The 15,749-nt window shown below is 36.9% G+C and overlaps 1 long non-coding RNA gene across 1 annotated transcript; it reads right to left on the bottom strand.

Moving 5' to 3' along the window:
* Positions 1-8,449: 8,449 nt before the first annotated feature.
* Positions 8,450-14,746, bottom strand: LOC125162671 (uncharacterized). The gene is made up of 4 exons (XR_007151127.1): positions 14,559-14,746; positions 13,651-13,815; positions 12,628-12,826; positions 8,450-8,624 (listed from the first exon to the last, which is right to left on the bottom strand). It is a non-coding gene; the product is annotated as an uncharacterized LOC125162671 (long non-coding RNA).
* Between the last annotated feature and the right edge of the window lie 1,003 nt (positions 14,747-15,749).

Here is a 15,749-nt window from a genome sequence, read left to right as displayed (position 1 = left end):
TTTTAAGCATTTAATCAAATACATACTCCCAAAACCAAAGTACTTGGACCATATGGTTGATGGTTTATCCAGAACTAATAATTTATTTACTTTTTTTTTAAAAAATGTATATAGTGGAGGCAGCTGTTATATCACTAGACTAAAAAGGATAGACAGATGGTAAAAGCCAGATGAAATACAAAGGTTAAGATATTCATAACCATGATTCCTCATGAGACTGAACACAAATCCAGGCAGGATCTCCCAATAGATCGTCTGAAGTTGGAGACTTACCACCATCCCTTCTAAAATTACATTGGTCAGGTTATATCTATTTCTTCCTCTTTGTGAATCTTCCACTCCAGTCAGACTGGTGGTCTTATCACTTGCTGTCTGTTGATCTTTCCTTGTACCTCACCGCCTTTGTGTTTTTGTTCTTGCCAGTATCTTTGTTTCTAACTCCATCCTTTGGTATCTTCACTGATCCAAATCTGACCATATTCCAACACCAAGTTCAGGTGAATCCTGAATCCTTCTCTGACCACCCTGACCCATTATCAATCTTTCCCTTTTGCAGATACTATAGTGCTCATTGTCTGTACATGTCATTCAGTAATGGTATCATTTCTCTTATTCAGTTAACTTTTTTTATCCCCAGGTTTTCTCTTTGCAAAAAAAATTTCATTCTTTTGTGTTCTGTCTTTTGTATCTTCTGGTACCCACTATATGCTTAGTTCTTCATCTTATGCACACCTGGTATTCAATAAATATTTGTGATTGATGGAAAAAACAGTTAGTATTATTTATTTCTAATGAAAACAAACTCATGTTTAAGGGAATATAATGATTTCTTCTTAAACAAAGCACCATAATGTGAATACCATTAACAGTGGCCCTAGGGGCTGCAGTTTTGTACTGTATTATTTTTCTGTTTAAAAATTAATACTCTTGTACCATAGCTGCTGCCTTTTAAAATTTATTGGCATTGATTGGGATCTACTCTGGACTGTGATAGATAGCTTTGATTTGGGGCTTGGAGCTATAGTAGCAGTTGAGAATAGAAACAAAGCACAGGTTTTGTCAATAGGTCAAAGGACTGAGAATATAATACATTAATATTATCATTTTCATCTTCAGAAAAAAAGAAGACATTAACAAAGGCCATAAGGGATTTCAGAAACTGGTATGCATTCATTTAAACAAAGAAGGCATGTTTTTGAGGCATAGACTTGTGCTGTAAGAATTAAGAATCAGTGCTTCTGAATATATGTTCCTACATATGTTTAGTATACCTAAGTGTACTTATTTTACTTAATATCATATGCAGGAAAATTTGTCAGACATCCATTTACCTGCCTTCCTTTGCAGTTTCATTCACCCTAGTTCTATTTTTTTTTACAAGCTCTCAGGGCCCCCTGAGACCTGCCCCTCCCACTCCCCATAATGGAGTTTCTTTTCTCTGTTCCTAACTTCATACCAGAGCAGCTGCTCTTTCCAACAGTTGCCAGTTTGATCTCTTCCAACAGGCGGCTGCCTCAGCCAACAGCGATATTCACAGACTATATGTGCCACATCTCCCAAGAACATTTGTATTTATTTTCTATAATCCAGAGGCTACTTGATGAGCTATTTTTGAATTGTGGAGTAGGGTGATGAGAGAATTTTTGGAGGTTCCCAGAGTTTTCCTTTAGGCCACCATCTATACTTATTGGAAATAAAGGTATATCTGATCTTAAATTAAGGATAAAATTATTTTTAACATATTTCTACTTGACTAATGATAAGCAAATGCTGGATTCATCACTGTATTTATCATTACATTCAACATTTTCAAAAGACTCAAGCTCTAATGCTCTAATAATGTCATTTTTAAACAAGAGTGCCTGAATTATTGACCCAAATGACACTAGATTTTCTGTTACATTAACTCACTGCATGCAAATGCATTAAAATTCTCTCAAAATTAAAATTAAATTTTAAAAATTAAAATTCACCCTATACCAGTGCCTTTTTGAAAAAGCTCAGTATCTTTCTAGCCCTGTTAATTTAGAGGCTGTGAGAATTCCCTGTCTCTAGAACCTAGTCTATCTCTTTACTACATACCTAAAAATCTTCTGGTAATAGTTTTTAACATACATTTTAAAATGCATATTTTCTGTGACATTGCCAGCTCTATGCTGAACTGCCATGAACAACGAGTTGACTGATTCCATTTCTTCTTCTCTACCCCTATTACTTTTCCATTTATCCCACTTGTTGAGGAAGAAATAGGAAATAAGTAATTGTCAGAATAGTTCACATGCCAGAAACATCAGACAGAGGGTAAGGCATTTGGGAGGACTTGGTGGGATGCAAATGTTGTAGAACTTGGACCTTGAGATATTTGTTTCCATGCTTTATAATCTTTAGAAAAGGGCCATAACTTCCCAGTGGGTTTCTCAGAAAATTTCTACCAGAGGATGGAAATCTATTGGAAACCCTTTCTGTTAACAGGTTTCTTTGCTTCTGGCATGGTCATCACCCCAGCAAAACTCACAGATCCCTTCTCAGTGGGTCTCTAGCCTCATTGTCTATGGAGTGAAATAGTCATTCAGTCAGCAAGCTAAAAAACCAGGAACGTTTTTGGTAAGATTGGCAATACACACCACTGTTGATCTTTTTTCTGTATTGAGATAATTTCCTCTGTATCACTCTATAGCAATCATTGAAAACATGATCTTTTGCTTCTTAATAAGCAGTATAGCTTTTTGTCCCTAGAAAATAATTTATCTTATTGAAGTACAAAGAATTCAGACTTTTGACTACTCAATTTTTGTTTGTTAGAACAATTAATGGTATAATATCATCATATAAACATGGATGGAACATAAGTGATAAAAGTTAACAGCTCAGAGCCTGGAGCTTGCTTTGGGTTCTGGGTCTCCTAACTACTGAACCATTTATTTAAAAACAGAAATAAGTCTCTATTGAGCAAACATTCATCCATAGTTTTCACTGCATATAGTGTGGCATAGATTTCATGTTCTTTTCAAGACTACGGAAAATAAACCTTTACCTTTAAAAAATACTTCAAATACTAAATTTAATATTTATGTTCAATCATATAGACCTGAGGCAAATAATCTTAGATAACGGATTATTTTGAAAACAAAAAATAAAAAAATCCATATGAACAGTAATAAACTCTTTGCATAGATTTAAAAATAAATTATCTGTGGTACAGAATTAAGTTCTATGTAGATCGACTAAAACCTATATAATGGTCATGAGTCAGAATCATCTCAATTTTCTAGGGTGATTTTGACTGAAAGCCAGAAGAGTGAATTCAATACAGATTGAGAGAGAACCAGTGGAAATGGTAGAGAGAGTAGTCTGGACTTGATATAAAATATTATCATTGATTCCTGATAGGCCAGATTTTTTTTCTTTACATTTAAATTCACTGTATTTTCTCCATGGCACTAGTATTAAATTGTTAGTTAAAATATGTGATACTCAATAGCAACAGCAGATCTCGAGAATTAAATATCAAAGGGGTGATGGTCAACATTTCTACTTTAAGAGGAATGAGCTGAGTAATATGTTGTCCTCTGTGAAGTCACTGATTCTTGCACCACATTGTAACATGCCTTTTAAAATATTTACTTGGAAGTGTAATATATGCAGTCACAGAAAAGGGATAAAACATATACTCACAGAAAGAGATAAAAAGAAAAGTCAAGTTTTCCATTTTTGACTTCCATTCTTCCTCATTCTGCACTTTTAACTATTGCTTTTAATTATTTTATTAGTGCTTCTTGATTCTGTGTATTGATTCTCATCCCTAATATATGATGAATTGAGCACATTTACCCTACCACCCTCTCTCTACACTTCTTTCTCCAATTTATCTTTTAATTTTTCTCATGTTTACATTTATAATGTTCAATAATATTCTTAATCCTGTATTTTCGGGTCCACTCCCTTTACTATCAGTTGGATTCCACATTGTAAGATAAGAAAAACAAACACATCCACATTTCTATACCTCTCCTTTCTTATCTCCTGACTTTATTAGCTGTGTCATTATCTTATATTATCAAGTTTTATAACATTTATATTTCCTTTTGTAAATACATCAAGGTCTTCTGTTTGGTTTTAGTTTTATTCTAGACCTTAAATACCACTTATTCGACTATATGACATGATTGTGTAAGGATTACTAATTATACAACCAAATGGTATGACTGGATCTGTGAAGAAAGGAAATATCTTAGGTCACTAAATCTGTACCACATGAAGAATGTTCCAAGCATCAAGATCCAATGGATTCTGTAACTCACTGCTCCAAACTCCTGGAAATAACTGTTAAATACCACAGTTTGCTTCATGCAAAGACCATGATTTCACCATGTTGCCACTTTTGCCAAGTTTTTAATTGCCTTTTTTCCTATTTTGGTAAAACATACTAACATCTTGCACTTTCTGGTGATAAGAATCAGTTTTATTCTTGAGAACACTCCTTATTCTAATGTAAACCAATGATTTCTGGTTTTTCTGAACAACGATGATCCTGTGGGCCATTGAAACTCTTGGTTACTTCTACTGTTTGTTAAACCCTCTACCTTTGCTTGATTTTTCTTTCATTTTGCTACAGTAGCTTCTTAATTTTTCTTTTTGTTTTTAAGAAACAGGTACATAGGAAATAAACTTTCCTAGCTTTTAGAGACTTGAAAATATCTTTTTTGTCTTAAATTTATTGATATTTGGGTTGGGCACAATTTGTTGATAGTTGTGATCATCGTAACACTATCTAGGCATAGGTCTTTTTTGTGTGTACATGTTCAATTTGTGACTAAGGGGAAAGTCTCTCAGGCAAGATTTGATTCTAAAGCTGGATGTGTCCCTAATTGTAGGCATTTGTGTAAGTTAAAGATTGAATCACACTTCCTTTTACTCAGTCATAAAGTAAGCATGTTTAACCCTTAAGGTAAAGTGAAGACTCGACAATCAAATATACTGTACAATTGTTGCAAAGATTAAAACAACACATTTGAAGAATGCAGTAAATACTGGATACTATTTCATTTTGTTCAGCGCTAAGCAGATCCTTTTAAAGTGAACATTTTCTGTGCCTTTCCTAAGCTTTTTCTGTTTTGTTTTGTTTTGTTTTTCTTTGATAATTTTTTCCCATTTGTTTCCATAGCTTTTCATTCCTGGACCTCCTATTAAATAGATACGGTTGTTTCAGGATTTATTCTCCATACCTTTTTTTTTTTTTTCCTGGCTGTGTGTTTTTCTTGTTTATCTTGGAATATTTCCTTCATCTTTGCTAGAATACTTGTTTTGCTTGTTTGTTTTGTCCTTAAGTGTATTTTTCATTTTCAAGAACTTTTTCCTATTGCTTGATTAGATATAAGATGGCAGCTTGTTCTTATTTACTTGGATACAACTTGCTTAAAATTTCTCTGTGGATGCTAATCAGAATTTTTTAAATGAAAATTATTTTCCATGAATTCAATGTTTTTATCCCTGTGGTTAGTTGCTCCACTTGTTCATCTTGGCTCTTTGTCCTATTTGTTTTGTTGGTTTATTTATTTATTTTTTTTATCAAGTGTCAGGTTTCATTGGTTGTCTGTTAATGTTTAGGATAAAGAACCATGTTGACTGACATAGGTAAATAGCTCTGATTATCTCTCATTTGGTTTGTCCATTCCTCCTACATTCCTTTCTTCTAAATCAGTGAACTTACTATGGGCTCCATGTAAGAAGCTAGGTCTACTGAGGAACAGGTTTCTCTTTGGGGGCTATAAGTGGAAGTGTAGAGAGAGGCATACTAATATAGTAAAAAGTCTATTTTGGAAATGGATCATTAGCATATTTCCCACTTGATCCCTCTGCTTTTCCTTTTTCTCCCTCGTCCTGCCACATTTCTGTCTAGAGTTGATTCCAACTATGCTTAGCTTTTCTCTTAGGATCATCAACCATCCCTGGGCTTTTGCCTTCCCTAGAAGTTAGCTATTTTTAACTTTATACCAAACATCCTACTGACCTCCACATTGCAAATAATGGTTACGGGACCACTATGACTGTTTTAAGTCTAGTGCCATCTGAAATCTTGATTCATAATAGAAAGAGCCTATTAGAGATGTTACTTGGTCTTCTTTCTGCTGGCTTCAGAACAAAATGAAAAGTTGTGGCACAGATCAGATACAGATCAATGTTTTCAATGCTTTATGGTGTTTATCCTTTAAACAACCCAGAGAAAAACTGCATACTATCTTTCTGTACATTTATTTTCCCCACACCCCATATTTCAATGGCTCTGGACCACTATCTGCTGCATAGAGCTTTTTGTTAGGATTCTTACTGGCCTCTTGAAACAAGGAATGACTCCAAATTGTTTTCTCTTCTTTTTGCAATTGCACATTCAGTTGCCACAATGAAGATCAGTGGAGTCTAGGAATTTGCCACTGTAACTTGTCATCCTTCCTGTCCATGTTGCCCCAGTTTCCAGGATTGGGCTTTTGTTTTGAATTACCTTGGCCCTGAAACACATTCATGTCTGTTTATCGGCTCCCTGTGGGTAAACCTCTTGAATGAAAGCCACTGCCTGTCTAGTTTCTAGCCAACACCTTCCTCTAACCATTGCCATCGCTATCCCTTGTCAGTATCCTTTTGGGATCCTATACCCTTCCATTGCCACAACCACATATCAACTTGGATTTGGTGCCTGGACAGCATGGAAGGAATGCTATTGTTGGATTACTACGGAGGTCTTCTCCAATTCAGCCCTCCATTTCGGTGACCATTTTGCTGTTCCCCATGCTCTGGAATCTGATACATAAATATTTCCATCAGATCCCACTGTTTATCCAGGACTATTTTTCATTGTACATATATATTTAGAAAAATATTCACTGGTAAGGAAATGAGCATTTTCCCCAGGGTATGGGCTCAGGAATCCCAAGAAAGTGACACTCAGTGCTGACCATCATATGGATTCCTGGAAGAAAAGCTTAATTCTGATCTGTACATTTCTAAAAAGAGAACTACATTGTAGAGAGCAGATCTCTAGCCAGCCAGTCTCATTGAAGAAAACAGTTGCTATGGGAAAATCAAACGTAGAATAATAGAGCCAAAAGTGACCTTAATAGTCATCTAATCCAAACTTCTAATTTTATAAGCTGAGATAAGAGGTGCTAAGTATCTGACTTAAGGATCTTAGCTTCTTAGTGACACAGCCAGAAATAAAACCCAAATCTTCTGATTCATAACAATATAATTGTGTCTATAAATGTACATTATGGGTATATAATTAACATTTCTAACAAAAGTTATAAGCATGAAGGTACTTAATGTCCTTTGATCTCTTACTATAGACCAGACCCTAGACTATTATCTATCCAGTGTCTCATTCTGTCCTTAGAATAATTCCAAAAAATAGGTAGTATTATCATTCCCATTTTACAGATAAGGACACTGACAGTTTGTGCATTACAATAACTGTAAGTAGCTACCAAGATTAAAACCTTAGTAAGAGATGGTCATAACTCAGTATGAGAGCCTAATTTCTGCTATCATAAAGGGGGATGGGAGGACTAAAAGGCAACAGTTAAACAGGTTTAAAATTCATATTCTCATTTATGTCTGTCATTACTACTCACTGGGCTGTCATGCCAGGAGCCAAAAATGAGGCTGAAAATGCCTTTGGCGATCATATCCTTACCTGGTTTTATTTGGGTTAGATGAAAAGACAAAAGACCTAGCTTACTGCTTACCATTTCTAAGTGTTCACACTCTTATTCACATTCCTGTTTATTTTAACTTGAGTTCCCAAGGCGTCCTTCCCAGGCTCCCCTCCCAAGACTCTTAGGTCAGAAGGTTGATGATGAAGGTGCAAGATGCATGACTGGGGATGAACACTGTTATAACCTAGAGTCTGGGGGCTAATGAACGCCACCTTTAATCCTCAGGGGGGCTGGGGAAGAGATGGCTAAATTCAGTTATTGCAAAGAAATCAACAGATTGTCCAGACCACCTCCATCTCCTTCCACGATTAACCTTCTCTTCATTTGGATGCTTTTTAACTGGCTTGACGATGTTTTTTCTTTAAATTGGCAGTCTGTGAGCATTTTGTGGGGAGAAGAGACAGGAGAGGGAATATGACTTGAAATATGGTTGTGGGTGTTTTTTAACAAGTTCTCTAAAAACCTTAAAAAAGACCTTTTAAAAAAATCTCTGTGAATTACCTTCTTTTGCTTCAAAAACATAGAATGTTCACTGTTCCACACTAGTTCATGATATACACCCTTTAGGGTAGAAAAGAATGATCTCATTTTAGGCACCCAACCAAAACAGAATAATTTATTTCTTTTAAAAGAAATGTCTACTACTAAAGTTAAATGTATGAGAATACATGGAGCATATAGGTTATTAACACAAGGATAGCAATTATTAGTTTTATTTTAATTAAAGCTTTATCTCTGGCAATAGGTTTAGTTGAAAATCCATCATAATTTCCAAATGACATCTTTAAGTTTTTCAAATGTAATTTTTTAAGCTGTCCTTTACTTTTTTCTTCCAAGAATGCTGGGAAATTGTCCTTTTGAAAGTCAGTTCCAAAACATCTTCAAGTTGTAAACCATGAGGAAAACAGCAAGAACCTTTAAGTGGAGATCAAAGTATGGTGAAGAACCTCTGTTTTGGGTTTGGATTCTAAAATATCTTTATGGGATTCTAAACATGGTAAAGATCACCTGTCACGGATCCACATTCATTTATTCGAATCAAGCAATCATACCTCTAGCTGCACCATTTAGAGACATGTTTAATGCCCTCTTTGTATTCAGATGAAAGGTATTGAGGTTCCTAATGCCTGCATCCACAATATGGTGGGCTCATTTCTGCTAAATACAAGATATGCTTTTGCAAAGTCAACATATGGCTTCCCCATGGTAGAGATCTGCCTAAACATTGAAGAGAGCATATGGCAGAAGAATTTTGTAGATACAGTGGTAGAGTCAAGAATGAGAAGATGATTTTGGGCTCACTGCCCTTCCATTTTTCTATTATAAAAGGAAGTCAAATTATTTGGTCTTACACATGCACACACTAACTGAAAAATAGAAACCGAGTATCTATTGAGTTGCAGAGTGACATGCTTATTTCTCCTGGAAATGTAAGGGAGAAATATGAAGTATATGTGGCTCCTGATAAAACATGGCATTTTTGAAACTCTCTTCTAGTACATTATACAAATGAGTACAATAAACTCTCTTTGGGGGGTACCTTGTCAGTTCAAGAGCTATCTGCTTTTCTCCAGTAACTGAACTCTGAGCCACGGTTTGGTTCTTCACCAACCATGATTACATTTAAGTTGTGATTCTGAATCCCCTAGCCATAGCTGATTACCCAAGCTGTGACAATCTAATTCTATTTTCCAGAAATTGAGAATTGGGATTGAGCAAGAACAGGTCCTTCATTTCTCAGTGTCACTGGCACTGAGAATGGAAACTTAGGATGCATGGGATAGTCTAGATCTTTGTAAGAACAAAGGAGAGGCAGACACAGAGAGGCGTCTAGTTGTCCTGGGCCTGCATAAGACCCAACTCTAGTTGGCCTTTATACTCCATCATATGCTATTTTATTTTTAGAGTCCTTTTTTCTTTTTGCTTAATCTAGCCTTTTGTCTGAATGGGAGACTTTTAATTAAAATTTTTTTTTCAACGTTTATTTATTTTTTGGGACAGAGAGAGACAGAGCATGAGGGGCAGAGAGACAGGGAGACACAGAATCGGAAACAGGCTCCAGGCTCTGAGCCATCAGCCCAGAGCCTGACGCGGGGCTCCAACTCACGGACCACAAGATCGTGACCTGGCTGAAGTTGGAAGCTTAACCGACTGCGCCACCCAGGCGCCCGGGAGACTTTTAATTAATACGTGTAGTGTAATGAGATCCTATAAAGGCATTAGTTAAAATACCAAGATGGAGGGGGGAGGAAGGTAAAGTTGGAAGCCTTCATGGACTGTCTTTTCCTTTTTTCCCTAGCTTATTGTATACTGCTTTCTAATTGTATCTAAATCCCTTTCCTGAAACAGTTTCATGGTAGAAAAATGCCTTCTTAAATTTATTTTTGTTTCTCTTTCCAGCCCACCCAGCACAGTCCTAGAATTCCTAGGAGGACAACTTGTGTCTTTTATTTTATTTTATTTTATTTTATTTTATTTTATTTTACTTTACTTTATTTTAACTTTTTATTTTAATTCCAGTTAACATACAGTGTTACATTAGTTTCAGGTGTGCAATATAGTAATTAAATAATTCTGCATTATTATTGATTTCAAAAATACTTTTCAAAATAATTTCCCATAATTCTGAGTGAGATGATTTCCATTTATCTCTCCTCCATTTCCTCCATTGCCTTCCCCCAACCCCCAGGTACAGAGTTAAGGAACTGCAAACAACACTTCACAGAAGGCATATTTCCCATGAAGAAGGAACACTTGCCCTCATATGGAATATGTCATTGGAATTTATTGCTGAATGGTTGGCCATTCTGGAGAAAGTCCCTTGAAATCATATGATTTAGTAATCACTCTTGATAAATCTTTTTTTTAAAAAAACAAGAGAAACTATTTTAAGGCTTGCCGTGCAAATCTCTGAAATGTGACAATTGAAGAATCTGCAGTTTATTTCTGTATTGCAGACAGTCCCTTAATGCCTGACTTCTTTGTAAAAATGAATGTTCCTACTTTTTCCTTTTCTGAAAGAAGGAATTATCCCACAGTTTAAACAGAGAAGTTGCAGCACGGGTTCATCCTCTTAGTGGGAGAGAGACCCCATATAAAATTCAGAAAATTCAGCAAGAGCAGCAGAACAAACGGGATGTTGTATGAGTGACAATGATCTCAGTTTCTTTCTAATATGAAAAGACAGCTGGGTTGAGGCATTTGGACCACCCACTGCTGGAAGAAAAATGCTTGAATCCTCAAAACCTTTGATTTGCTAGTTTGTGGAGGTGAGAATGTAGGGCTCACAGCATGTGCTGGAGAAGTAAGTTAAATTTCATCTACTCATGCCTTCCCACCCTTCGCCTACAGAAGATTTCTAATTGAAGTCTCTGCTAAGGAAATGTCAGCCTAATATCTACTTGAAACTTTATTTGGAAGTTTTTGTGGGGTTATTAGGCCTTTATTCATCCCTTTGAAAATGAGATACATTTTAGAGTTTTTGTTGGTCGTATTTTCTGTTTGTTTTGTTCTTTTCTGTTTGCTTGGTATCTATGACAGTAGTGGATTACAGTGGTGCTCTTTCCTAAAATGTATAGCTTCAGAAACAGTGAAAATGCTATGATGTGGTTACAGGGTAACTTCAAACTGTACTTCCTTAGCCATTTGTTCACTTTATGCTCACTCCAGTGAATGGTACAAAATACCTCATCTTTAAAATAAAGGATTATACTTTTATTTTTTTTATTTTGTTTAAAAAAATGTTTAATGTTTATTTATTTTTGAGAGAGAGACACACACACAGAGTGGGAGCAGGGGAGGGGCAGCGAGGGAGGTAACACAGAATCTGAAGCAGGCCCCAGTCTCTGGGCTGTCAGCACAGAGCCTGATGTGGGGCTTGAACTCACGAATTATGAGATCATGACCTGAGCCAAAGTCAGACGCTTAACCGACTGAGCCACCCAGGTGTCCCAAGGGTTATACTTTTAAATAAGTAATTACATGTCTTTGTTTTACAAGTTTATACCTCAGAAAAATATTTTGCCACAAAATATATTGGCTACTAAAGGCTCAGGGAAATATATGTGTAATCAGAGCGTGAAACTCAAGACTACACTTTAGGTTTTGCCTTCAACCCTAACTTTTTCTAACTGCCAGTTACTCCTGAGCATTTCATAAGAACACCATTTGGACACTTAACACCATTCTTGTCAGCCCCTTCAATTATTGCTTCTGGGCAGCTTCTTTAGCTTTGCAGCAATTTACTCTACACAAAACCAGCACCTGATACTTCTTTTAAGGTGAAAACACAGACTGTTCACACAGGAAGAGGACAGTTAGGAGGAGGACAACTTCACACAGGTGGAGGATGCATTTTTACATACAAGTAATAAAGCCAAGAGCAGGAAAGTAGCTGATATCCCCCAGAGAGCAAGGCCTCAAACCGTCATTAATGGTTAGACATGGCCTAATCCATTTCCTTCACATAAATAATACATTGAACATGAGCCAACCTGTGGTACTTGTATTAGAATGAATGTTTCCTGAGAAATAATGCCCTAAAAATGAAAGATAGATTAGTAGTGTATGGATGTATGTATTCTCCTCTGTGAGGAAACCTTGGTTTTGTCCTTTCTCTTCACCAGTGCTATCTTTGCATTTCTTAGTCTGGGCTTGAATATTTGCTGTAACTTCCTTGCTAGTCAGGTAGCTCCAACATCCCATACCATTACCAGTGTGGACTGCTACATATTTGATCATGTCTGTCTCCCTTGATTATAACCACAGACTTTTTCTTTCTCTAGCACTTTCATAAAACCAGGGTGAAGTTCTACAGATTGAAAGAGTTCAAAACTTGTTCTAGTCTGTCCCCAAAATGCAAAATCCTTGACTTCTCTCCCCAAACAGGTAATAGCAAGATATCCAAAGTCCACTTTACCTTCTTCTAAGGATATTCTTTTCCCTCCTGCGTGAAGCCTGGGGGTTCTTATACACACATCAAGTGATGGAGGAAAGCACCATGGGATCAGTCCAATGTCATTACACGTTATGTGGTGAATGAACGACAGAGGCTTAATACAAACTAATGTAGAGGAGGAAAAATAATTTTGTTTCTTCTGAGTTCTTAGATGAGACTTCTATAATAAAAGACAGATGAGCAAGAAAAAAACAGGTTATTAACATGTATACCTCCTGGGGAAACTGAGTAATTTCCTGAGGTGGCTTAGAATTCAGGCTTAAATACAATTTCAACAGGGGAAGGGTCGGGGGTTTTTAGGACTCTTTGGGGAGAGTAAATGATTCTTAGGAAAAAATAAATAGGCTCTTAGAAGAATAGATGGGAGGTATGACAGTTCATGACAAAGTTTGCCTCAGTGTAGACTCCCCTCCTGTGGTAAGAGTCAGTCCTCCCTGGTTAACAAAATCCCTCTGGGAAGAAGTTTAGGACAGTTGAGTTTGTTTTGGAAGATCTGTCTCTAGGCAGATAGGAGGAGTTCAGAGAAAGCCTCTTCCTGTATTAGCTGTTTTTTTTTTAATTTTTTTTTTCAACGTTTATTTATTTTGGGGACAGAGAGAGACAGAGCATGAACGGGAGAGGGGCAGAGAGAGAGGGAGACACAGAATCGGAAACAGGCTCCAGGCTCTGAGCCATCAGCCCAGAGCCTGACGCGGGGCTCGAACTCACGGACCGTGAGATCGTGACCTGGTTGAAGTCGGACGCTTAACCGACTGCGCCACCCAGGCGCCCCATATATTAGCTGTTTTTAAAGTGACTACAACTGAAAATAATCAGTATGCTGAAGGAGCATATTTGGGGATGGCTTATTCTGCTACCCTTCACTAGCTTGACAATTTGTGTCCAAGCAAAGAAATGGACTGAATCCCATTTTGCATAGCCGTTACCTATACTAAAACAGTGTGATCATCTATAATAACAAATATTATGGAGAAGGATACTTACTCTCCAGTAATTTGCTTCATGGATAGGTGCCAGCCAACCTAGCTGGAGACATTTGATTTAAACTCATTTGATCTTCTTGGTCTCAGGGAGATGATGTGGCAGAGATAATCAGTTATTGTAGACAAGTGCTCCTGCACCAAAATAGCTCAGGAATGGTGAGTCTTTCTGGTAGAACAGGAAGGGAAACAACTTTCTTTTGTAAAATTTTGGAGTATTTAAAAGCGAGACACTCCCCCAGTAGGTAAGGCTGCCCTTATAATTTTGGTCCAAAATTCAGTAGTGGAGCCAAGTTCTTTCTCTCCTGAGGTATCACCAGTGAAGGAGTCAAGCTCCTTTGTAACAGTAATGGGGAGAACAATTACTTTCCAACAATGCGGTCAATTATAGACCCTGAAGAAAGTACTATAGATCTACAAATGTATTTATTTGTCATGTACATTAACTTTATCAACCTAACAGATGCTGTAAGAACTGAGTACATTGTCTACCACATCACAGAAGAACAATCACCAACCCCAGTGATAAACCCCTTTCAGAGTAAAACCACCCTTTTCTCCCAGAAGTACTAAGACTGTTTTCCCATTTGTTTACCCTTTGAAGCTTGGCAAATGTCAGTGGTTCTAAGATGACATCTAATCCCCATTTATTCTTTAGCAAAAATGGCTATATCTGTTTCAAAAGAAGAGAATAAAAACAAACCAAAGCCATAAAAACACAATAACAACACAAATACAGCACAAAATAACTTTTAAGAGCTTGCCTCAACCTACATCTTGACCTTTAACTTATCAACCCTACAGTTGAATTCTACTCTTCAATAATGGCATTATCTGTAATTCCACAAAAGGTTCTATTATTGTCAGAACTGCTCCTTTGGCTAACTAGAATGCCCTCTGTAATTTCAGTACCTGGTGATTTAGCTCTTATTTTTCAGAAGCCTTGTTCAAATCCCAGCCTTCACTGAGGACTAGGCAGATCTGCATATGCTTTTTAGTTCCTTTTGCACTGCCTGTAACAATGCATTATTGTTGTGTTGCACCTAATTAGCTACATGACTGTAACTTCTATGTGATAAGAACTTTTCAGGGCAAGGAATGTGTCTAATTCATTTCTTTATGTCTGTTATCAAGACATGCCTTGAACACAGTGGATCTTTACAAAGAAATATTCATTTAGTCAAATACCTCTCATTGATTCAAATGGCGGACATGGGGTGGGGATACATTCAGGATACTTGATATTCTAATTAACCTAGTAATCTATATACCATAAAATTGATTATAATGTTTGTCCAATTGCATATAATTATCTACATACAGGAATAAAAATACTTGAAACATAACTTTACATTTTATTTATTTTTAAAGTTTTTATTTATTTTTGAGAGAAAGAGAAAGAGAGAGAGAGTGCATATGAGTGGGGGAGGGGCAGAAGGAGAGGAGAGAGAGAGAATCCCAAGTAGGTTCCACACTGCCAGCACAGAGCCCAATGCAGGGCTTTAACTCACGAACCTCAAGACCACGACCTGAGCTGAAACCAAGAATCAGAAGCTCAACTACTGAGCCACCCAGTAGCTTTACATTTTATTAATATCAAGCATGTACTCCAGGATGCTGTGGGCCTTAGGTGAATACTTCCAGGCCATGTCTGGGGATAAAAAAAAAAATGTACCATGGTTATTTATACCAAATGCAGGGAGGATAAAGTCTGCTAAGAGCATTATCTCCATCATCTCCCTCATTTCTAGCTACTCAGCTGCTGATTCCTTATATTCTCTGTATTGTTGGGAAAACCATGTGTTCCAAACTTACCACTTTTTCTTGGGAAGGAAAGCATAGCACACCCAGCTCCACCCTCCCTGCTCTCAATGCATTTTCTCTCCTTTGGAGAAGAGAAGTAAATTATCTGATAAGTGAGTTTGGCAGAAGGAAGTGGGATTGTGTGGTACAGTCCCTGACAAATTATCTCTGAGGCTGCTTTCTGGTCTCTGAGATGCAGCAAGTGGACTAACCCTGAAAAGGTATCATGCTGTGGTCCCATGGATCCAGAAGTTGGTTGGGTCAGTCTGCCTGATTAATGAAAAAAGCCTCAGTAAGGCC

This window comes from Prionailurus viverrinus, chromosome A3, assembly GCF_022837055.1.
Source record: "Prionailurus viverrinus isolate Anna chromosome A3, UM_Priviv_1.0, whole genome shotgun sequence".
Classification (NCBI taxonomy): Eukaryota; Metazoa; Chordata; class Mammalia; order Carnivora; family Felidae; genus Prionailurus; species Prionailurus viverrinus.
Note: the sequence above shows the minus strand (reverse complement) of the source record. Positions and strands in the feature narration are given on the sequence as shown.